Source organism: Monodelphis domestica, chromosome 5 (assembly GCF_027887165.1).
Source record: "Monodelphis domestica isolate mMonDom1 chromosome 5, mMonDom1.pri, whole genome shotgun sequence".
Taxonomy (NCBI): domain Eukaryota; kingdom Metazoa; phylum Chordata; class Mammalia; order Didelphimorphia; family Didelphidae; genus Monodelphis; species Monodelphis domestica.
In genome coordinates this window covers 325304078-325330157 of record NC_077231.1, presented here as the reverse complement: position 1 = coordinate 325330157, position 26080 = coordinate 325304078, and the positions used below count along the sequence as shown (strand labels likewise).

At 37.6% G+C, this 26080-nt stretch overlaps 1 long non-coding RNA gene across 2 annotated transcripts in view; it reads right to left on the bottom strand.

Moving 5' to 3' along the window:
• LOC103092125 (uncharacterized) overlaps nt 1-24561 on the bottom strand; it is a 50635-nt gene extending 26074 nt beyond the window's left edge. The window contains exons 1-2 of one of the 2 annotated variants that reach the window (XR_008912557.1): nt 24195-24561; nt 23385-23474 (exon numbers count right to left, since the gene is read on the bottom strand). This is a non-coding gene — a long non-coding RNA (uncharacterized LOC103092125). The remainder of the gene's footprint in view (nt 1-23384; nt 23475-24194) is intronic. The other variant, XR_008912558.1, reaches the window with a different exon arrangement.
• Between the last annotated feature and the right edge of the window lie 1519 nt (nt 24562-26080).

Sequence of the window (26080 nt, the reverse complement as noted above, 5' to 3'; positions counted from 1 at the left end):
ACCCCTACTTCCTTCCTCTTGAATGTCCTTCTGCAATTCCATAGTACTAAATATATTTGTGTTTGTAGGTGAATAAATGCGGTTATAATTTACTATAATATATTACCCAAAGTATAAAATCATTAGTCCATTTATCCTGTAATCCACTTCACTGCAAATTTCACAAAGTCTTTTAAATTTATAAGTTCTCAGTCTTTCATCAATGTCCATTAATTCCTGAATTCTCCTCTTCATCTGCATTGTCCTCTTCTACCCTCCTCCACAGGAATGGTTCTCTCCTTACTAATCTTTTTGACTGCAGACTCAACTTGTCTGTTGATTCTATCTTTCTGCAATCACTTCATTTCCTTCTTCTTCAATGATTTGTACATTTTCATTATTAATACCATGTTCTGATTTTATATGTGAACAATGATACCATGAATCTCTACCCAAAACTTTTACTGAAGGTGGAGAAACCAACACAATAGTGTAAGGACCTAACCAACTTTCCTGTGTTGCTGATGTTTTAGCAAAATCTTCTTACATATACCACATCTCCTGACTCAAAATTAGGAAGAGAATAATTCAAAGGACCAGTTTGAATTAATACTCTCATATTATATAGTTCTTTTAGTCTTTGTTGTAAAGCACTTAAGTATGAAGCAAGTTGACAATCTCCCAAGAGAGATGTATAGATGGTCTTACAAGTTTTTGCTTGTAGTGGAGCATGTCCAAAGAGCATTTCATAGGATGATATATGCAAATCTGCTCTAGAAGATTCATCATTGACTATATAGAGTAGTGATGGCAAACCTTTTAGAAACTGAGTGTCAAAATTGCAACCCTCATGTCACATGTGATCTGCCCTATTACCCCAGACAAGGGAGGGAAGAAACACTCCCATTGGGTTGCTGGGCAAAGGGGTGGGTCTTATGAGAAATATCCTTAGGTATGGTGGAGAGGGGGAGGGGAACAACCCCTTCTGGCACATGTGCCATAGGTTCACCAACATGAATCTAGAGCATTAGTGTTGCTCTCCCATCTACACAGGCTAAACCTGTTTGGGTTAGCATGGACATACTCTCAGTAGAGCAGAAGCTTTTCAACTCAGGATGCATCTTCTCTTGCATCTTGCATCTTCAGTGGATCCCTCTTTTCATCAATATGTCTGCTTGTTCGCTGGGTATGGATTGGAGTGTGAGTATACCTTCTTAAACTGTGGTATCTTCTTCAATATTCTTTCACATGAGCTCTACAGAGAATCTACCCACCATTCTGGTGATGTTCCCTAAGTCATGTTACATTCTGTAGAGGCCAATGTAGCACATAAAATGAGCATATGGTATCCACATTATCAGGACATAATTAGCCCATGTCTTCCATCCATTCAGTTATTTTTTCCCCCCTTCTTGTTTGTAGCATATGATATGAAATATTCTGTCCTATAAGTAAGTTCTCCAGGTCTCTCCTTTTCCACCTTTACTTCTAAGAATTGTTGTTCTTTGGTCATTTTATTTTTGCTTCTTCTTTGTGACCCCATTTAGGGTTCTCCTGGCAAAAAGTACCAGGCCAGATTGGTTTCCCCTTTCCTTCTCCAGCTTATTTTACAGATGAGGAAGTGAGGTAAACATAGTTAAGTGACCTGCCCAAGGTCACACAACCAGTAACTTTTTGAGTTCAGATTTTGAAGTCAGGACGATTAGTTTTCCCATTTTGAGGCCAGACACTCTATCCACTAAAACAAATAACTGCTCACCTCAATATTTACTCTCCTTAAAATATTGATTGTGGGGGGAAGTTCCTTTCCCTAAGTTTGCAGTCATTTATCATCCAAAGCACCTTTGTGTTAAAAAAAGAGGGGTCTTTGTCTATATGGGTGCTCCATTATCCAAAGTGCTCCAACATTCCCTATGTGAATTTTACCTTCCTTTCCAGCCCTTTCCTCTATTCAGTTGTATTGCAATATTATTCTTCAAGCCCAGCTTTTACCCTAGATATGTGTACCCATGGATGAAGTGGATGGATTGGGTATTCTCTTTCCTGTTTGAGTTTTAACAATGGGCTTATTTGTTTTTGAGTGATGTTGGATCTTCCTCCAGGGGGCCTAGAATGTTCTGGAGCCAGAAGGAATCAGAAAGCAGCACTTCACCTGGGCTCTTCCCTTTGAACTTTAAGCAAGGCATTCTCCATCAAGTGGCAAACACTCCTAGTAACCACTTTTGGCTCTGACTTGGGCTTCTTATACAGCTAATCAGGGGGCAGTTGAAAAGGTGGCGCCTGCCATGATGCTATGCATTAATGTATGATCGTCACCTGTGCATGTTGAACAAGAGGGTGGGTACAGGGCTGAGGCTTGCTTTCTTGAGCTCAAGATTTTTCCGTGATTCCCAGACAATCAACCCAGGGCAAGATTAGGCTTTACCTACACTTTTTTTTTCAGTTAATGTGATGCACAAACATCCTAGGTTTGGCCTTTCTTTAAGTTAAGAGCTATCCTTGGAGCAAAGGAAGCAGGCATGCTTCTTTATTTGGCATCTGGGAAATGAGACTATAGAGTGTGGAGAAAATGCTGGATTAAATACCCAGGAAAGATGCAGGATGAGCCTGGAGAGTTTTGCCAAGTAATGAATAAAGAGGGCTGGATGAGAAGATATCAATGATGTCCTTTGTTAGTGCTGGGAAGCCAACTTGCATGCCTGGTACAGTGGAATGACTTGACAGCATACAATTGTGGCTGGGCAAGGTTTCTCCAACTAACCACAGCAGTTCCCACCACTGATCCACTTACTGGCATGAGAGACTGGCATTCCGTAACCTGATTATTGTTGAATTCTTAGAGGTTCCCTTTGAGTAAGTCTTCCTAAGGGATTGATGATATCTGAAGCTCCTTGCTTCAGAAGGGATCCTATGAGATGCAGGCTCTCCATTGGGTATAGGAGTGTTTGGCAAGGCAGGGAAGGTAAGTTAGCTGTCAAAGGGCCCCACATATTCCTTGAAACTTATGGAATTCTCTTTTGGCAGTGCAGTGGCCAAAAGTGGCTCCAAAGGGCGCCAACTGATTTGTTCTTGGGAAGACGAGTAGAAATGAAAGACATCCTCTTATATCTTAGCTTTAGAAGGAACAGTCATGCCACTCAGCAGAACCAGTGATGACTTCTTGAAGCTGAACCATGAGCAAGTGAGATGTGAGGTAGCTCCATAAGTGGCTGTTCAAAAAGTGGTCAGGATGCTAAATTGAGTCACACATTAAGGTGATTAAGGCTCCCCTTTTTTAATAATAAGAAACACTAAACTTCATACTACTGTGTCTATGGGTGAAACAGTTCAATCTATGGGACAACTTTACTGGCAGAAGAAAATTCTAGAATCACAAAATTTCAAGTTACTGGGTACCCCAGGGTCCACTGCCTACAACTGACAGCTTTTAAAAAAGACAGTCAACAAATGACAGTCCTACATTTGCTGGAATACTCTGGAGGAGGGGACACTAACCACCTCCCAAGGCAAATCATCCTCTGAACATCCACCAAGGTAGATCACATTGAAAACATCTAAAATGTAGAAAGATAAGCAATTGAAATGAAATTTTCCCAGAACATGTGAAAAAAGCGGATAATACAAAATCACTGGCCTCTACTATCTCTGCAGAAGATACCAAGGCTTGTAAAGGAGGCCAGGATATGAAATGACTATAGGGGGGATCACAGCCATTTCTACTATTAAAGATGGATATCAAGAAAAATATCAATGATTAATGATCCATAAATCAATCAAGTTGGCAGCTGTGTGGAAGATGGATTGGAGAAGGATTTGATTAGAAGCAGTGAGTCCAATTAGAAGCTCTTGCCATAGTCACAATGAGAAATGATAAAGACCTCAGATAGCTCAATAGGTCTATAATGTCTTTATGGAACTAATTTATGTATACATACCAAGGAAATTCTTGGTATTGTGAATTTATATTTACTCCACCCTGCATAGTCTTTAGAATTCTGGCAACCAGGAATGTCTACACCCCCACCTAAGGATTAAGTGTGGGAGAGGAAGGTCTGTAACCTGTGTGTGCTAGCAAGTGGAAAATCAGAAACAATTGACTGACCCCCTGAGCCATCCAAAGCCAAGTTTAAGCCACTATTGGTACATTTGAGACACAGGAAGTGATGTAAAGAACTACCTTTATAAATCGTGTCATTTCCTGTGAGATGGACTTTGGTGGTGGAACTTGACTTGGAGGAGCTAGAGTGTGAGACCTCAGACTACTTCCCTGAGATGATCACGGGGTGAGTGTTAAGGCTGACTCCCCTTTCCTTGCCTTCTGGAGGAACCAGCTTCTGAGGAGGCCCTTCATTATGGAAGAGGCCTTGTGGCTGAAAGCTGAACTAGATTTAATCTTCTGGGAAGGCCCCTTGGCTGAGGCCTCTGAACTCCCACTGGCTTCAGACCAGGCCAGGGAAGCCATCTCTCTCTCTCTTTCCCTCTCTCATTTCCTTAATTTCTTCCTTCTACTGTAAATAAATCATCATAAAATTCCATTCTGACTTGAGTATTTCATTGGGATTTAGAATTTAAATCCTTGGCAACCAACTAAAAAAATATACTGTCTCAACTCTAAAATTTAGCCCTAACAATGACAAGGATGAGGGCATTTATTAAGCATCTACTATATTCCAGGTACTGTCTTAAGGACCATAGAAATATCTAATTTAAAGTTGGAAGGAAAAACAGTACTGTCAACCTAAAAAATTCAGAATCACTAAATAGAACCTGCTTTTAATCAGGACAAGGGAGACAATACTATTATGGCCTCCACACAGAGCCTCACATACACACATCAGCAGAGTCACCCAGCTCTGAGACTCTGGGAATTATGGCATAAAACCAAAGAGAAACAATTGAGTGGTTATATAGGGGCTTGGGAAGACCAAAGGATACTTCAGACTTGACTACATCCACCACTACCATCCAGGGTGTTCAGTGGGTGCTGGATGGTCTATTCAGTCTTGGTCAAAGGCAAATTTTGGGGCTCATAAAACACAGTTGTCACCACAGAGAATAAAACTTCCCCTAACCATATTCTGCCACCAAGTATTTCCTTATTGGATATTTGTTGACTCTAGAAAAAGGCATTTGATTCATTAGATCGAAATACCAAATGTCCTGAAGCAGAAGAAGGATTCTCCCCCATGTGCTAGAACTATTCAGATTCTCTTCTCTGTGGACAGCTTCGCTCTGATTCAACTAGACCGAAGAAGCCCAATAACCCCTGTCAGGCTCAAGGCAAAGGCTGCCCACACTGGTCCTGTGCCCGGGCTGTGATGGACAGTTGGAGAGGTCCTCTCCATGGCCGCTGCATGCAGCCCCAGAGCGTATGTTTCTGCAGAAACATGCTTCACTTGGACAGTCGGCCTCCACTCACACGGGGGTGGACTGAGAGGGATGCTGACTACCAGAATCATTTAGATGTGCTCAAGCTTCCACTGTCTCTGGCCCCCCTATGGAGCCCTGGCCTGACAACAATCCTTTGTGACTGGAGCTAAACTAGAAAACAGAACCACTTGAGAAACAACTGCCAGGTGAATCTGGATCAAGGAGGTGCCTCAGGTGCTTTCCAGATAAATGACGGTTACTACCAAAACAAACCACTCTGGATACAGAGAGCCTCTGAGCCCGAAGACAGGACATGGCTCTGGCCCCCTCCCCTAGAGTGCAACAAAAGCCAGAAAGCCCCTGAGCCGGTCGGTGTTTTTCTTAGGAAAGAGGCACCATGTGCAAGCCATTCTGCTGAGAAGAATAAACAGCTGGCGCCCCACCCTCTGCCTCTGGGCATCTCTCTCTCTCTCAGGCTCACTGGTCTGTGAGGTGAGACACTCAGGAAAATATGGGTGGGCACCACCTGAGCCCCTCACTCATGGCCCACTCAACCAGGTCTAAACTCTTGTAATCACCTTCTCACACCTTGTATCTCTCCACATCTCTTTCCATTCTAGGCTCCCTGCTCTTAGCCTGCCAAAGTGGGTTTTTTCTAAAGTTGGCCCATGTTATACCCCTGTTCAGTGAGCTCCAGCAGCTCCCTCCTACCTCTAGGACTAACTCAAAAAGCCCAAGTTTGGGATTTAGAGCTCTTCCTAACCTAATTTCCTTCTGACCTTTCCAGCCTTCTGATTCCTTCCTCCTTCTCCATGCACCCTGTGATCTAGCTGCTCTGGCAACATAGTCACCTCGCCATTTTGTGCCTTTGGCCAGGTAGCTCTTCCATTTCTCCTCTCTCTCATCTTCCCTGGCTTTCTTCTAGATGTGGGCCACCTTTGGGGCCCAGCAGCATCAGATCCCAAACTGCATTACAAAGTGGCAATAATCAGAATAATCTGGTACCGGCTAAGGCAGAGCATGGGGGGTCAGTGGCATAGGTTATGTACTCAAGAGCTAGTAATAAAAAGGTCGGGAGTCATTTAGTGTTTGATAAATTACAAGCTCCCAGACTTGGGGACAGAAACTCATTATTTGACAACTGCTGGGAAACTGGAAAGTGGTGTGCTAGACTGGGGAGACCAACATCAGGTCAACATGGGAACACGATTTAGACATGAAGGGTGAAGCCATAAGCCAATTAGGGGAACATGGAATCGTTTGCCTGTCAGATCTCTGCAGAAAGGAAGAATTTATGACCAAACAAGATAGAGAGCATTGTAGAATATAAAATGAATAATTTTGATAATATAAAGGTTTTGTGCAAACCAAAGCAATGCAATCAAGATTCAAAGGCTAGCAGGAAGAAGGAGAATAGATTTTGCAGAAAGTACCTCTGATAAAGGGCTCATTTCTTAAATATAGAGAACTAAGTCAAATTAAAAAAAATGGAAGTCATTCTCCAGTTGATAAATGGTCAAAGGATACAAACAGGCAGTTTTCAGATGAAAAAATTAAATCTATTTATAATCACGTTTAGAAAATGTTCTAAATAATTCTTGATTAGAGAAATGCAAATTAAAATAAGTCTGAGGTACCACCTACCACCTATTAGACTGGGTATGAGAAACTGGGCCTTACCTAAAAAGAAAATTCTTAATCAATTGTGAAGTAGAAAAGCCCCTTTATTAGCATCCTTGCAAGAGTGGATACCCAGCTGGAGTTTTGTACCGGCACACCTATACAGGATACATTTCCTAAACTCATTCCAGGAAGCCCTCCCCTATTTCCTCATTGGCTGAGAAAATCAGAGATTACAGTCTATCTGAAGAAGCCAACTAGCCCATGCCATGCCTAGCCCCCATTGATTACCTTTCCCATGGAGAATCCTCTTTCCTTCTCTTCACTCTTCATTATAAGACAGCTAAACTCTGATACAGAATTAACTAAACTGGTTTTCTGCTAGGTTCACTCCTCTCAGACCACAGTTTGGACTACAGGACTCTTTCTGATTAGCTGAGGGACCAAGGTTGAGGTTTGGGAGGCAGAAAAAGGTGTGACTCAACCAAATTTTGTTGTAGATGTCGCAAATGGAAATCCCCATTTCCTTCACTGGCCAATATGACAGAAAAGGAAAATGATAAGTGTTGGAGGGGATGTGGGAAAATTGAGACACTAATGCATTGTGAGTGGAGTTGTGATCTGATCCAACCATTAGGATTAGATGCCTCTGGAGAATTTATCTTAATTCAGAATCATTTATTAAATAATAAGAAGCAGGCCAGAGAAAGAGCCAGGACCACAAACCTACTTACTCTGGATTCCAAAGAAAAAAAAGCCCCCACTTTCTGCCTATACTCCAATTTAAGCTTTTCATGACACCCCTTTCCCAGGCCTTTTGTAGTGGATCACTATGACCTCACTCTGAACAAGACATGGGTCTTCATGGTGATAAATCTTTAGAATGGCTGCATAGTGCATGCCAACTTTTCTCTACTATCTTAAAAGGCTTATTTAAAGAAAAAGAAAAGTAAAGCTTAGTCTCTACTTTTATTCCCCAAGGGGTTGATGGAAGAAGCTTTAATCTTAAGATTAAACTCCCCCCATAAAAGCCAAAGGTGATCTTGGAGCCCCCCAAACGGGTACAGGCTATTTAAATTTCCACTAATCCATCCTGGAGAACAGTTTGGAACTATGTCCAAAGGACTCTAAAACTGTGCAATTTTTTTTATCCAGCAATACCACAACTAGATCTGCATCCCCAAAAGCTAAAAAATGGGGGGGCATGTATTTGCAAAAATATCTTAGCTCTTTTTGTGGTAGCAAAGGATTAGAAATTGGGTTGTCCATGAATTGGAGAATAGCTAAACAAGTTCTATATGATTGTAATGAATACTATTGTGCTATAAGTAATGATAAGCAAAATGGTTTGAGAAAGCCTAGAAAGATTTACATGAACTGATGCAGAATGAAGTGAGCAGAATCTGAAGAATATTGTACACAGTCATAGCAATATTTTTCATGAACAACTGTGGATGATCTAGTTATTTTCAGAAATATAGTTATCCAAGACAATCTCAGAGATCCAAGATGAGATACCATTTGCCTTTAGAGAGAGAACTGATGGAATATGAATGCAGACTCAAATGCACTTTATTTCACTTCCTAATTTTTTTCTTTTGTCATTTTGTGCAAGATCTCTTCCACAAAATGACTAATATAAGAAAATATTTACATGATTGCACATGTAAAATCTGTATCAGATGCTTATCATATCAGAGTGGGGAAAGGTGGAAAGGACAAACAGGGAGAATGGGAAAGAGGAAGAGAATTTAATACTCAAAATTCAAAATAATGAATGCTAAAACTTTTTTAATTCAGGAAAAATAAAATGTTACTGTCAAAAAGATGTAGCCCTTTATTTTTTTCCAGAGACCTTTTTTTCATTCTCCCTCATCTGCAACTATCTTCCCCCTTTAGGTACCCTTCACCTTTACTTCATCCCTCTTTCTCTCTTTTGTAAGCATATTATATATACATATATATATATATATACATATATATGTGTGAGTGTGTGTTTTATATAATATATAGAGAATGAGGTATATAGGGTGTTGAGGGAGGACTAATGCCTCTTATGTGAAGGGTTTCTAAGTCCTTTTCTGAGCTGTTTTCTTCCTTTGATGTCTATCTTCACTCATCTCTCCAAAAAGCTATAGCAAACACTAACAACCATTAAGGTGGTAGAAGCAGGCACTGTGGAGTGCCTAGATATGGGTTAGACATAGAAGAAGCCAAGGTCATCTACTCATCCCAAACCATAACTGATTATCTCTACTTATGTCTTGCTAAGGACTTGGATGACTTTGGAGCGAGACTGATGGTTTTCTGCAACTGTGCTTACTTAAATCCTATTTATGTAGGAGTTAAAAGATCAGCCAGTTATGTTATTTTGGACCTCTGCTCATGCAGGATAACAACCAACCAACCAACCATATGTAGAGTATATGGAGTCCATCCATACTTAGTAATGTATATGCTGTTTCCCCTATTATAACAAAAGATCCTTGAAATCAGAGACCATGTTTTGGTCTTTCTTTGCATCCTCAGTGCTTAATTATATACTTAGAACAGAGTAAATTTTCAAATGCTTCTGAAATGACTTCAGTTTATTCCTTTATCTCCTGATATCTGCCATGACAGTATTCAATCTCCTCTCCTAAGATAACTGATGATCTCAATTGTTCTGCCCAATGGCCTCTTCTCAGTCCTCAGCATTCTTGACATCATGGCACCTTTGCACTTTATTAGCCACGTCTTCCTTGGATACTCTTTCTTTCTTTGACTTACAGGCTGCTGTCCTTCACCTTCCTGTCTGATGATTTCTTCTCCATCTCCTTTGGTCATCCTATTCCATTTATTTCACTTTAAGAATAGGTATACTCTCAGGTTCTTCCCTGACCCATCTTCAATTTTATTCTCTGAAATTTTCTTCTCCATTACTTTCATCATCTCTGTTTATTTACTATCATTTGTGTTTGCAGCTCTGGCTGAAGGCATTTCAGTAGAGTAGGGTATATAAAACCTGTCTGGAGTTAAGAAGAATGCTATTCAAAACTTAGCATGGACAAGTTGCTGGCCATGTCTTCCTGGAGAAGTCATTTATCATCTGCAAGCTTAGTTTCCTCATCCACAAAATTGTAAAATAATAATAATATCTATTTCAGTGGGGTTTTTGAGGATCAAATCAGATAATGAATACAGAATGTTTTGCAAGATTTAAAATGCAATATAATGTTATATATTTACTTAACTGCATAGATGCTGTACTGACATTTGAGCTTTGTGAAGACAGGGCTTATTTCTGTTGTGTTTTTGTTTTCCCAGCACAGCTCCTAGAATATTGTAGATGGTTAGAAAATATGTATCGAATTGTAGTGCTTAATGGCTTTGCTTGATTGGACATAGTCTGCCTTTGTAGTTATTCATCCACTTTATGTTATTTTTTTTCATTTCTGTTGCTATATTATTCAGGATAGTAGGGCCTGATAATGTCTTTATTTTTCTCAATTTGTTTTGAGTTTCCTTTCCTTATTTTTATTGTCATAATTTGGTCTACATCTTTTTTATAAACACATTCAGCAATGGTTTATAAATTTTATTCATCCTTTCGAATGGCTTTTTGTTTATTAGTTTAGGTTTTCCAATTTTTTCATCTCACATCTAATTTCCAAGATCTCTTTTGTATATATCTTGGCATTATTAATTTGTTAGTTGAAATTTTTTTTACAAACTCATGCTAAATTCATTAGTTATTGAATTTTATATTATTTTATGTTTTTGTCTATAAATCAGGGTAAAATGTTTGGCTCACCATTTAAAAAAATCTTCTCCCCTGCCCCTAGTAGATTGCCAGCTCCTTGAGGACAAGGGCATTCTCTAAATTATATCCTCGCTGACTGGTCCCTAGCTGCATGGTAAATATGCAGTCTGTGCTGATGAGTGATTGGAATGGACTTGGTCCTGTCCTTTTCTCTTTTCTTCATGCCAGGGTTTAGGAATCCATTTTCATTCCTTCCCTTCATCTCAGAAGCTATCTTTGATGATCTCTCAATGATTATTTTAAAATATTCTGTTGGCCAATTGTAGGCCCTTTTTTGGATGCACTCATTATTCTAGAGATCATTCCACTGAGGACACATGTGTGTAGACTCCCATATATGTAAAGGTACATATTAAATGATGTATAACATTCACACATCTAAATGTCATATGTATTTCAGTTTATAGATGATATGATGCTAGAGAGAGGACATTCAGTAAAATGATTCAAATAATGCGTGTACACCTGGCTCCAGGAAGACTAGAGGAAAGAAGGAAAGGGAAACAGAAAAGATCTGAGATTTGTTAGTGTGGAAAATCCCAGATGTGGAAACTCTTTCCAGAAATGCAAAAGAAAGGTCTTATATCATTTGATCAAGGAATTCTAGAGACTTTCTTGTAGCAGATATTGGTGAAATAATTTGTCAAGCACCGTATAAATCTTCTGTTTTAGAGTCAGGATTCAAACTCAGGTCTATAAGACTACAAGTCAAGCAATCTATTCCATGTGACGTGTTACCTCTTTGGAATATAAGGCATTTCTCTTTCTCATTTCTATAGTTTTTAAACAAATAATAGAAGAAATTTGGGGAGAATTTATGATAATCAGAATATGCATCAACTACTCTAGGATCAGCCCAAACCAGGGGCCCTGCATCCAACTTGGACTGTATAGCCAACATCCAGTGAGCAACATTATATAGTCAATAGAATACTCATCTTCTCACCACCACCATACAAACCACTGACCAAACTATGACATCATGGTGCAGGCAAACAAGGCAAACTCAAGAAGCAGTGCACTCTCTTGTGAGCTTGGCAATGGATGGCAGGCAGGTCAAAGCATCTGGTTAGCACTTTTCCTTGACCATGTGGACATAGTTTGGTGCTAGAAAGCACATGAATAGCAGGGTCCCCTTCCCCTACTCCCCAGAGTCCCCAATTGCAGATCTACCTTTCAGTCACCATGAAGTGGAGCCAGCCTTATGGATAAGGGACCATTGCAGGCACATCAACTCCAAAGGGCTGGAAATGGTAGCCTCTCCTTTGCCATTGGCTCCCATTTCAACTTGGTTTATCAGGTCATATTCCAGGGAAGCCACTCCTCACCTCACAATGAGACCTTCTGTACTATAATGCCTGAATCATAATTACTGATGACCCAGAAAGGAAAGTATTACCGAGTATTCTTAGATATTCCTATGATTTGACACCAGAAAATGATTGTTTTATCAATGGAAATGATATGGGATGCAGCTCATTGCCATGAGTTGCCATTTCTCCCCAAGGACCAAAGGATCTATCTACCTTCCTATCTAACTAATAGCTGAAACCTCTGATTCACACACGCACACACACACCCACACAGCCCTCATGTTCCACATAGGCAGCATGTCACATTGAATAGATCATTTGACTTGTAGTCTTGTAAACCTAAGTTCAGATCCTGTTTCTAAAATGTAACATCTATACGATCTCTAGAAGGCTTGACATTCTTTAACCAATATTTGCTACATGAAAATCACTCAGATTTATTGATGAAATTGTACAAGAGGTTGGATTCCCTTATTAGAATGTGAACTCATTGAAAACAGAGCCATCTTTGATTTCTTCTTTCTACACCCTGCCTCAGAGGAGTTTTTGTACACAATAAAAGCTTGGTTCATTTAATTCTATCCATGCCTGACACCAGACCTGTATAAAAACAAAATTGGTGTTAATATAAGAAATAGAATATTTAAATATTATAGAGATAGTCGATATATACATCTAAGGGTATCTAACAGTAAAAACATTTCATAAATTATTTCATGAAATGGAATCTCATCAAAATGAATTTATACAACAAAATGCCTGTAAATCTCCAAGCTATTACTTCATAGGATAACATAAAGTAGGAAATGAGTTTTGTAAAGGAGGAAATGTGTAGCAAGAGGAGCCATGAAGAGAAGAAAGTGGATGTAGCCTTCCAGATCTTTATACCATCAATCAGTAACAATGAGAAAGTATCTGGCACTATAGGTGGGGAGGAAAAAAAATCAGTGGAAGAGAATAGATAACCAAAGACATCAAACAGATGACAATTTGATAAATTCAAGTTAACAAAGCATTAGGAAAGGTAATGATTGTTCACTAAAAAATGCTAGAAAAATTCAATAGCAGCATGACAAAGATATTTGTTTCACACTTCACCCAACACAGTAAAGAGAAATTTATGTGCATTTATTAATGGATATTTATTAATAAATATTAAGTACAAATATTTAAGTGCAGTAATGTGCATTAACCACATATAAAAGTTAAGAGAATAAATAAAATTATATAACAATTATGTGGAAATATTGTCTAATTAACTATTAGAAGAAACTGTATGAGAATGTTTATGGGCTTATGTAAAATAAAACTTTGTGGCCAAATACAAATCTAAAGTATAGAATAAAAGGGAAACACATTAGATATTTATCTCTATAAGAGATATTGGTGATAAAATGCATCATCCAAAACATATAAGGAATTCACCTATTAATAAGAACATGATTATTTTCTCAAAGGAAAACATTAAAAAGGTATTATTGAAAAGAAAGAAGAAAAATGATAAGTAACCACTAAAAATTGTGCAAATATTTTCCTATAAGAGAAATGCACATTGAAACAACAATGATGTGTGCCATCTGATGGCCCTCAAATTAATCATGAGACTTTGAAAATGATGCAATTCATTATTTTGGGCTGCAAAGTTGATCTCCACTGACAAGAGGAATAGCAAAACAAATTGTAGTATAGAAATAGATAATAATGGAAATATATAATTACTGAGTTTTGAGAAAAAAAACAAATATGAAGATCTGAGTACATGTAACCTGAGACTATTCCCTTCAGTACGTGGTCTGATCTAGTAGGAAGATAGCAAAACTAAGAAAACAACAGGCTTGTGACTAACAATGCAAATGGTTGCAAAAAGGAAACTGAAGCTTGAGGAGTTGGGCAAATCTCCCTTCCTTTCTCTCAGAGGGGGACCCTTGACATAGACTACTGCAGGCTATGAATGCCTTAAAGATATAAGTGTTGTATATCATTGAAAGGATAAAAAATCTTCAGACATTTGATCCTTTGAGAAGGAAGGCAGAGATGTGTGTGTGTGTGTGTGTGTGTGTGTACAAAACAGATGGTCTATGTGTATGCATATATCCTTCCCCTATTCAAAAGATAAATATATACATACACACGCATATACATCTATACATATAGAATATATACATGCCATGTGTGTATATACATGCATGTATAGCTTCTATATAGATCGATGATAGATAAACATACATGTTTGTGAATATTTTGACTCTTTGACAGGGGAAGGAAAATACAAATATCATATACATGTATAATCTCTCATTTTCTCTTAAATTCTTTCATTCTTTCTCTCTCTTCTCTCACATTCTCTCTTCCTTATATTCTCTCTCTCTCTCTCTCTCTGTCTCTCTCTCTCTCTGTCTCTCTCTCTCCCACTCAAAATAGCAGAATTTATAAAGCAAATAAAACTTGAAACCAACCCCATAAGTCTGGTGATTAAGGAATCACTGCATATATTGTGACTCTGAATACAACAAAACAAAACTGTGCCACAAAATTGATTCATCTGAAATATACAAAGAGTGGCAGAAAAAGAAAAATGACCCTCAAATAGCTCAATACATTCCAGTATCTATTGTGAATGATCAATACATAATGAAAGCAACAACAAAATCAAAACCACCCCAGAAGAATTCAGAAAAGGACCCAGAAACCAGCAACGTGTGTATTGTTAATATTTCATTAAGGTAAACATAGACATTGTTTCGTTGAACACACCAAAATAATGGAGTTTATGATTCTTTTTATGATCATTTGAGTTTTTATTTGGAGGCAGGATTTTGTTGGTTGTGAAAGTTTCATAATAAATAAAAGGGGAAATAAAACTTCAGACAATATAGAGCAAGGACAAAGGGTCCTTAGAAGGAAGACTATACACTTCCTAGTTGTATGATCATGGCCAAATTGGCAGAACTCAGTGAGCCTCACTGACCTTTCCCAGAGTTGTTGGGAGAAAAATGTTCTATGGATTGTGAAGTGATCCACCGACATGAGGCAGAATTCTTTCCAGCTATTGATTTCAACTTCTAGCTTCCAGACCAAAGCAGCTACTAAAGAGCCACTTCAACACATTTTCTCTTGTCTCTTCCTTGCCTCCAGCTGATGAGCTATTAGAGTTTAGCCAAAATCCGAAGAAAGTGTTTACCTCCAATATTATTCTCCAGATCAGTGTAGCTCCTTGGACATATTGTAAGAAGGTTGCAAATATGCATGCCAGTCATGGGACTTCTTTGACCTTTCTTTATCTCTCAATTCAGCCCAGAGATGAAGAATTATTGAGTTAAACTTTCAGGTCGATTGTGAATAATTGAGAAAAGGGATTCCAAAGTTTACTTTTCTGTCACAAAAAATTGGATGGTTCCAAAACAAAGTTCACTTTTCTGCTTGCTTTTTAGAACTCTTGAATAACTTCCTCTGGATCTGTAATAGGCAGGAATCGGCCAGAGAACACTGGCCTCAGATTCATTACAATAATAATTTCCTCCAGTTGGCTAAAGTGGTTTTTGACTCCAAGGACTTGGGCCACTGAGAGAAATGGAATATGAACCAAAGGAAAGAAGACTTTATGGAAATTTCCATATCCATGTCTCATTCTCCATTTGCCTATGTGATTCTTATTTCTCTTCCTTAATAAAAGTCTAAGCATAATAACTGGATATAAGAATATTTGATTCATTGTTCCTTCTCCAAAATATTTAATGAGTTTAAACAAACAGCTTTTACTGCTAATATTTATTAATAATTAACCAAACATAGTTCCCTAATAAGCTATTCTCAAGTGCTTCATGTAGTTGTCTGCCTCAGGAAACAAGTGAGTAACCCCTCTGCTCACTGGAGGTCTATAGGAAGATGCTGCCAGGATATTTGTAAGGAATAGAAAACCTCTGATTCCTTTATAGGACAAGATCATATATGATTCCTAGTTTCTCCTTGCTGAGGGCTTGGAAATTCAGTGAATGAATGGATAAGCATTTATTAATTATTGACTCCATTCCAGGAAATATACTGAACATTTGAGATAAATAGCAATGAGAACAGCAGCAACAATAGTCCCAGACTCTTTTTAAAAATAAGTTTTGAATGATTTCTTTTTTGGATATTATCATAATTTTTCTGAATATCTTCCTCTCTCTCCCTTTTCAGAGAGCCATCTTGTGTTACAAATAATATTTTCAGAGACAAAGAGAAAAAGAAAAAGAAGGGAGAAACCTACATAACTGATCAGTATATAAAAACTCTTAAAATATGGGCAATGTTCTAGAGTTATGGACCTTCCACATCTGCAAAATAGTGAGGATGTGCTCTCATAGCTTCTTTTGTATCAAAAAAAATTTTCTGGATTATTTTTCAACATTCACTTTTTATTTTATTGTTACTTTCCATTTCCAGTGTTGTAATCATTGTGTACATGTTTTTTTCCCTGCTTCTGTTTACTTCACTTTGCAACAGTTTGGGTAGCATTTCCCAAAATTCTCTGTTATCATTGCATTTATCACTTTTTATAGATAAAAAAGAATTCATTGCCTCAATGTGCCACCATTTGTTTAGTCATTCTCCAATCAGTGGGTTTTTTCAATTCTTTGTTAACTGTAAGTGTTATAAATATTTCAGTATATATTGGGGCATTCTTTTTATCAATGACGTATTTAGGACTTAAGCCCAGTAATGGAAGCTTTGAGTCAAAGAATCTGGGTGTTATACTGACTTTAATTACACCGTTCAAAACTGACTTTCAAAGTAATTTTATTGATTCACAGCTCCACTAAAAATACACTAGAATGCCTAACTTTCCACAATTCTCACAACATTTATGTTCCCATATTTTCATCTTCAAATTTGCAATGTGTGAGAGGAAAACCTCAGGAATGTTCTGTTTTTCATTTCTCTTTATATGGACTTGGAATATTGGTTTGAGTGGTTAATAGCTTACAATCCTTTTGATAACTGTTTTTTATTGGGGAATGGCTTTTAGTCGTGCATGTAGTAATCATATAGATCTGAGATGGTGAACCTATGACATGAATGCCAAAAAGGACATGCAGAGCCCTTGCTGTGGGCATGCCTGCAGTCACCTGCTAGAGATAGTTACTAGAAATCCAGAGGGACTAGAAGGGGTAGCTGTTCCCCTTCCCCTCTCCATGGGCCTGAGGACATTCCCCACATTACCTGGCCCTCTGCCCAGAAGCCCAATGGGAAAGCTTTCCCCCTCCCCTGTCTAGGGTCAGGTGCTGGTTGGGAGGGGGCGGGGGGCTCACATGCTGCATGAGAGTGCAGTACAGAAGGCAGCCTGTTGAGTCAATGGTGAAGGTAATTTCTGTGGTGGGGTTGAAGAGGAGCTAGGTCTTAGGGGTCATAGGATGGCACATAGCTGGAGGGGAGCAGAATTGGAGAGGAGTGGAGCTTTCAGGCTACTCTCCTCTTCCTCTCCACATCTGCCTCTCATCACCTGCCCCTCTTCCAAGCAAGCCAATGGGAGTGCTTCCTCCCTCCCCTGTCTGGGGTAAGGGGGGAGGGGCAGGTAGCAATATAAGGGGTTGGGCATGGCATTCAGTTTGGGGGTGGGGGCAGGGCCCCACACATAATCTCGAAAAGGTTTGCCATCACTGGTATATACATACATTCATATATATAATATATAATACCAAATCCTCATCAGAGAAAGTTATACCATTTTTTTCAACTACTTTATTTGACTCTGAAAGAGTGAGGCTAATTACTGTGTATCTTTGCCTATCTTAAATCCAGTTTATATGTAAGTAAGATATCACCAGTGATGTCTTTTGGTCCTCTTCTAGTATGAAGGCAAGAGTCACACTTATCCTTATTATACTGTAATCAGTAATATGTATTATATATACAAGTTTATATATATATATGTAAATATATATAATAATGAAATGTTAGACCCAGTTACTATATATTGTGAAATCTATTCTAAGGCATTGGTCTAGACCCATTGTTTGCCAGCCTATCATTTCCAATTTTCCCAGGAGTTTTTATTTTAACTCAGACTGGAAGTCTTATTTCAAATGATGTACATTTTTGAGCCATCAAACAAAGGGATGTTGAATTTTATCGTGTATTATTTTCACTTGTCTAACCTTAATTCCCTAAATCTTCCTATCTTTAGCAAAATATGAGATGATTTTGATAACTGCTGCTTTATAATACAGTTGGAACTCTGGAAGTGTTATCCTTTATTTGCCCCTAAGGCTTATCATTATTTCCTTTGGTTGTCAATCTTTTTATTTTTCTAAGTAAATTTTGTTACTCTTATCAAGTTTTAGAAAATATTGTTTTGATAATTTGAATAAGTATTAAAGTGTAAATTAGCTCAGAGTACTATCATTTTTGTTAAATCTCCATTTCCCAGCTGTGCCCATGACTAGTCCTCATACTCAAAGTTTTCCTTTGTTTCTTTAAAGAGTACTTTGCAAATATTTTGGGTACTTTTGTAGCTTCATCAATGAAAAAAAAAAACCTTTGTACAATTTGTAGTTATTTGTAATGATATTTTTTTTTTTGGTTATTGTCTCTTGGACTTTATTATTACATACAAATGAACTTACTTCTTGAGTTTAATTTGTAACTGACAATTTTACAGATTCTAGTCTCATTTGATATCTTTGCTGATTCTCCAGGATTTTCCAAGTAGAACATCATTTGATCAGCAAATAGACATGATTTTCTTTCCATTTCACCTATGCTGATAGTTTTAATTTTTTTCCTTTTATCTTATTGCTATTGTTAGAATTTCCAGATCTTTGTCAGATAATAGGGAGAGTGGACATACTTGATTTATTCATACATTTATTCATAGGTATCCATTGCATATGATGCTTGCTTTTGGTTCGAAATGGATATTTTTATGATATGAAAAGTCCATCTACACTTATACTTTGTATGGTTTTAAGCTCAAGTGATTATTGTATTTTGTCAAAAGCTTTGTTGCATTTATTGAGACAATCATGCACTTTTGAACATTTTTTGTCTCCACTATGATTAATTATGCTGATCATTTTCCAACCTTGCATGTGTAGTATAAATGCAATCTGGTTATGAAGAATGATTTCTTCAATGAGTCACTGCACTCTGCTCAACAGGATTTTATTTAAAAGTTTTGAATCAATATTCATTTATGATATAGATCTATAGTTCTTTGCTTTATCTGTCCTTTGTTTAGGTATTAACAATGTATTTATCTCATACATAGTCTTATAAGTTGCTTTCTTCCTAAATTTTTGAGAATAACCTGCATAATATTTGTTGTTAATTTTTTAAAGTTTGGTAGAATTCTCCTTAGGAACCATTAGGCCAAGGCCTTTTTTCCCCCCTTTTGTAATTTCTTTATAGTTAGTGCTGTTTTTGTTTCTAAAAGGGGGTTACTTAAGTTATCTGTTTGGTCTTCTAGCAGGTTAAGAATTTAATAATTTTGGAGATATTCCTCTATTTTATGTTCTCAATTTTGTTAGTATATGACTGTATGTAATAATTTATGATGGAGCCTTTTATTTCTCCTGCCTGGATATGTCTTCATCTTGCTTATTTGCTGCTATTCTGTTGATTTGATTTCCTTCTTTTTGTAGATTAGAGTTTTATTAGATTTTTCAGAGAACCAACTTTTAGGGTTTTTTTCTTACTTCTATAGATTCTGGGAATCAAATTTACCTATTTCTACTCCATTTCCACTATCTCCTCTTTTCTGCTTAATTTAGCTTTGTTGGACTTCTAATTTTTAAATACTTATTCAGTTAATCATCTCTTATTCTCATGAATGTATATTTTTTAGGGATATGATTTCCCAATTCAAAACTGATTTTTCTAGATCCTTGATTTTTTTGGCATTATGCTTCATTTTTTTGTTCTTTAATTGTCCCTCTGATTTGTTCTCTGCTCAGTCATTATTCAGAATTTTAATATTAAGTCTCATTTTGAGCATGTCTTTTGTTTTGTCTGTTTTTATTATGCTATTGCCTATAAAAAGTATGCATACCATTTTTGCCTTTTTCCCATTTCTTCATAAAATTCCAGAGCTGACAAGCAATTCCACTGGGCTATACATGTATCATTGTTCAAAACCTTTTTACATACTAATAATATTGGCAATAGAGTGATCTTTTAAAGCCCAAACCCCAATCATATTTATATTGAACCACAAGATCAATCATATGTTTTTCTTCTGCATATAATATATTCTTGATGCTAAAATATTTTGAGACTACACGTTTAATATTGTTATACATTTATATTTGCTTTATTTTAGAATAAAGTATCTTCATTTCTAATCTCTTTTTATGTTGTGAATATTCATTTTTCCTTTGGCACATAGCAAGATTGCAATTTTGAAGTGATTCATTGTAAAAATAAATTCATTCAGTTTTACTGTGAATATATCTTTTTTTGGTTGTTTCACATAAACAACAGATTTTCCATGATTATTATCATACTGAGTTACTTACATTAATCTTTTTTATTTTCTTGCATTGTTTAATCCATTCCCATTTAAAATTATTTAAGTAGATATTCTCCTCCATTTGTATTTGCTACTTTTTCTTTCACATTTTGATTTTCCTCTCTTGCTATATAAACATAATACTTAATAACTATAATTATTTTACTTTAATCTACTTTAAGGTAACCTCAGTCTCACTTCCCCTCAACTGTTGCCCAATTGTAACCCTTTCCCCTGACTTTTGGGGATTTGTTTAACTAACTTATTAGTTCTTTTCACCAGGTAACTTCTTTAACTTTTTTACCCTTTCAGTCAGGGAGTAAAATAAAATTAGAGTTCTCTTTTGTTTTAACTTGTGTTGTAGATGAAGCTTTAAAATTTCTTGTTCTTCCATCGACTGATGTGGCGTGAAATAGGCAGAACCAGGAGAACATCATTCACAGTGACTGAAATATTGTGAGATGATCGAATTTAATTTATTTTGCTACTAATAGCAATGCCATATAGGATACTTCTGAGGAACTTAGGAGAAAGAAGCTATCTGCATCTAGAGTAAGAACTGTAGGAGTAGAAACCCAGAAGAAAAACATAAGCTTGATCACTTGTTTATATGTGTCTATGATTTGGGGTTTTGGTTTTTTTAAAAGATGACTCTATTACAAAAATGAATGATACGGAAATAGGTTTTGAGGGATAATATATGCATAACTCTGGCGGGGGGGGGGGAAAGGAGAAAACATGAGACATATAACCCTAGAAAAAAATGTTAAAATAAAATTTAAAATAAAAAATCCTATTCTGTAACTTTTTGTCTTCTGTGTTCTTATTTATCTCCCTTTTATGTCTTCTAGATTTTTAGTACATGTGCAGGCATGTAAAATATATTTGCCTATTGTGAAAGGAAACAAAGACCCTCCCAACCAATATAAAGAAGCTTAAAAAAGTAACTTCAGTCTGCATTCAGACTCCACCAGTTCGTTCTCTTGCGATGGATGGCATTTTTCATCATGTCCTTCAGAAGTGTCTTTGATCATTCTATTACTGAGAATAGCTAAGCCATTCACAGTTGATCATCCTACATTACTGCTGAGAGTGTATACCTTGGGATCTTGGATTCCATTAGGAAGCTTATTCTCGAGACTTAGTAGAATTTCAGCATGCAGACCTTTGGAGAAGGCATTCTTTTACCCAGGACTTAGGGATGAAAACTTAGGAAAAAACAAAAGAATGTAATTCAAACCAAACAAATAAAATGTCGACATAAAACTAGGAAGTTATTGAAAGATCATGATTTCTAAAACTCTAGAGAAAATGGAAACATGATGTGAGGAAGGGATATTATATAGCCTCATTGGGATTAGAACTCAGGTCTCCTGATGCTCAGTTCAGGATTTGTTCACAACATCCTGTAGCTCACTGCCTTGCATTAGAAACAAGGGAAAAGCGGAATTTATGACTATCTGTGCAGGTGGAATCACAGGAAGATGGAGCTGGCAGGAAAAATAAAACAAAACCCCCAAATCTTCCTACACCCAAATGGTTCCTTAGTTGGCTCTACTTTCCTGAGTGGAATGTTGACATTGTAGCAACTTATTAAGAAAAAATATATATTATCTGAAAGAGATTACAAGCCATTTGAGACCTTAAATGCATTTTAATTAAGTGATTAATTTATTTGCCACACTAAAATACCCAGTTAATTCCCTCCCTCCCTTCCCCCATTAGAGAAAGCATCATACGACAAAAGATATATGTATATCAGTTCTCTCCCCATAGGTAACTCTCCAAATTATATTTCTGCTACTCTATATAATGTTCTCTTGTTCTGCTCATCTCACTCTTCATGTAGGCCTTCTCGTGTGTTTTCAAACTGCTTATGATTTCTTATGTATTCTGTTACAATCAGATGCTATGACTTATTTAGCCATTCTCCAAATGACAAACATCCTTTCAGTTTCTGGTTCTTTGTTGCCACAAAGACAGCTGCTATAAAGATTTAAAACATGTTCTTCCTTTTCCTTTCTCCCTGATCACTTTAGAAAATAAGCATAATGGTGATATTACTAGGTCAAAAGGTCTCCATAATTTTATAACTCTGAGCACAATTCCAGATCACTCTCCAAAATGGTGGGATCAGTTCCCAGTTCCACTGTGTATCAGCATCCCACTTTCCTCACATTCCCTCCAACCTTTGTCATTTTGTCCTTTTATTATTTTAGCCAATCCAGTATGTACGAGAAGATACCTCAGAATTGTTTTCTGAATCAATAATGCTTTAGAGCAATTTTCCATATAATTATATATAACTTTATTAACTTCATCCAAAACCTAGTTCATATTCTTTGACCATTCATCAATTGGGGAATGGCTCATATTCTTATGTATTTGACACATTTGTCTATGTTTTAGATATGAGACCTCTATCTGAGAACCTGTCTATGAATCCTCCCAATTATTGTTTTTCATTTAATTTTAGCTCATTAACTTTATTTGTACAAAACCCTTTTTTAATTTAATGTAATAAAATTACCCATTTTACATTTCACAATGCTTTCTCTCTCTTATTTATTTATAAATTCTTCTCTCATCCATAAATCTGATAGGTAATGCGTTCCCCATTCTTCTAATTTGCTTTTGATATCCCCCTTTGTAGCTGTCATAAATCCATTTTAACCTAATCTAGATAAACGATATAAGATTGATCTGTATTAGCCTCTGCCAGACTGCTCTGCAATTTCCCCCCGAGGTTTTACCAAATAGTGAATTATTGCCCCCCAAACTTGGATCTTTACTTCCGTTGAACTCAAGGTACCTCGAATCTTTGAAAACTGCTTGTTGTGTGTTTGCTCCATCCCAATGATCTTCTTTTCTATTTCGTAGTCAGTACCAGAGTTTTGAATATCTAAATGAGGAACAGCAAAACAGAGGATGAAAATTATAGCACAACTTTATTAATGGCTATAGATACAAAACCCTAAATAAAATATTAGCCAGGAGACTACCACAATAGATCTATAGTTATAGCTATATATATAATGAGCAAACAGGGTGTATATTAAGTATGCAGGTATGGTTTAACATAAGGAAGATAATTAATATAACTGATTATATCAACAAAAGTTATAAAAGTAATATCTAAGTAGATGCAGAAAAAGATTTTCACAAATGACAAAATGCATTCCTTTAAGAACACTTGAAAGTCTAGGTAGAAGAGTATTTTTCCATAGAATAATAAGGAACACACACTTCAAACCATGAGCAAGCATGATTCATAATTCAGATAATTCAGAAGCCTTCCCTGTAATCTCAGGAGGGAAACACGGATGCCCATCACCACCGATAGTACTGAACATTGCATTAGAAACAGCTGTAAGAGCAATGAGAAGAAAAACCAACTGAAGGAATTAGAAAGGTCTAAGAAGGGATCAAAGAGTACCTACCCTTTAAGAGCTTGCTAGGATGATGTGCATAGAGAGAAAATAATGGAATCAACTAAAAGTAGAAACTATCAATACTTTTAGCCAAGTAGCAGGATGTAAAATAAGCGCTCCTTGACATATTGGTGTTAACGAAGTTCTTGTTTTCAGACCAGCCATTGGGCTTGTCGAAGGGTTTCACTTACCATTCCACGGACATTCTACCTCTCCCAGATGTCCAAGTTTCTTGCCCAGAAAACTCAAAACTGATGGCTTGAGATGGACTTCCACACGAATGTCTGAGAATTTTCAAGTCACCTGATTAGAGCAGAGTCGTCCATGGCAAGTGTTTTCACTCGTTACACAGAGAAACCTTTCCATTAGCATTGCACAGAATTGTCATCGAGTCAAGTTTCTGAGATCACAAAGGGGCAGACGAGAGAGAGAACGTGAATGTTCTAGAACAAAACCGTCATCTTTAATGGAAAATTATGGGGAATCCCAGAGTCCTCTTCGGCTGTATGTCGAGCTGAACTTCAGAAGAACAGGAAAGGGTGGAGGTGACGTCCATCTGGGGCAGTCTATGAGACCAATGCGTGGACTCGGGGAACTCCTCCAATCAGTTGGGGCTTTAAAGACCGCCTGCACAAATGAAAGCAACGGAAGTCGCCAGAGGCTGGGAACAGAACAGGGGTATTTCCCTCCAGCCACAGTGTCAGGAAGCGGCTTGAATTCTCATACGAGCTGAGACTGACATAGAAAAGAAAATAATGGTTTTCTTTGTTTATTATGATTCCCTTTTAGAGGAGGATCCCAAAATAGTTTAATCAACCCATCCATAAGTACTTATGAGGCACCTGCTATGTGCCAGGCAGGCACTCTCTGAGATGCTCCGCATACAAAAGAAAGCAACACTCCCTAGTCGTGACTTACTTTCTAACGGAGAGACAGGGACATAAAAAGCACATGAACATAGGTGTAAAGCTAATGGATTTACACACACGTGTTTCTATACACATGTGTGCACATACACAAACACTACACACATGGATATGTGTACATATGCACACGCACAGTAATGTGTGTGTGGATGCTTGTCGGTTACCCACATGCTGACATGCCTGGTTCCTCCGGAGTTGGCCACTGTACATTCTGGAACTTCATGAGCCACAGGTGAGAGTTGGGTAAAAGGGGGGGGGGGGGGGGATGAACATCTCTGAAGAGGGCTCAGCTCGTCCTTCCATGAGAAGCGCTCGCTCCCCCTGCACACCTCCTACAGAACTGCCAGCCTCAAACGTGCCAGCGGCGTAGGGCAGCCATCAACAAGCACTTGACGACATCCCTGGAAGAGTGCTCCAACAGTCATGGAGGCATCAGAAGCAGGAGCTCAGCTGCACTTAGAGCTTAGCCGAGGTCATCTGCTGAATTCCAGGCTGTCGCTAGGCATCCTGACTTTACTCTGACCCCCGGACTTTGAGGACCACAGAAGAGAGGGAGGCTGGTAACTGAGCAGCTTTGCCAAGTCAAGACTTTACCCTGTGATTTCATTGATCCTTTTTGAAAACAAAGGAAAAATACTGTCTACACATGCACACACACACACACACACACATCTATACATACATGCAATAGTTAAAGAAGAGGCAGTTTGGGATGGAGGGAACAAATATTGGTGGGATCAGTGAAGGTTCAGTTCAGGAGGTGGGATGGTTCTTGAGCTTCATTTGAAAGTTAAAGGCATTCTCTATGAGGCAGAGGTAAGAGGAGGTACAGTCTACTCCCGTGCAATGGTCTTTGGGAAGGGGTAGAGATAGAGCAAGCAGTGTCATCAGTGAGGAACAGGGAAGGTCAGTGTGGCAGATCACAGAGTATGTGTGTATATACATATATGTGTGTGTGTATGTATATATGTAATGTTCACAGAATCCTGGAAATAGATTGAGACAACTTTGAGAAGGACATTGATCTTTAAAAGAGTTTATTTTTTATCTTAGCGGTAATAGGAATTCACTAGAGGTGTCGGAGTCACATGGACAGATATGGGCATAAGGAAAATGACTTTGTCTTCTGAGTAGAGGATGGACTGAACTGG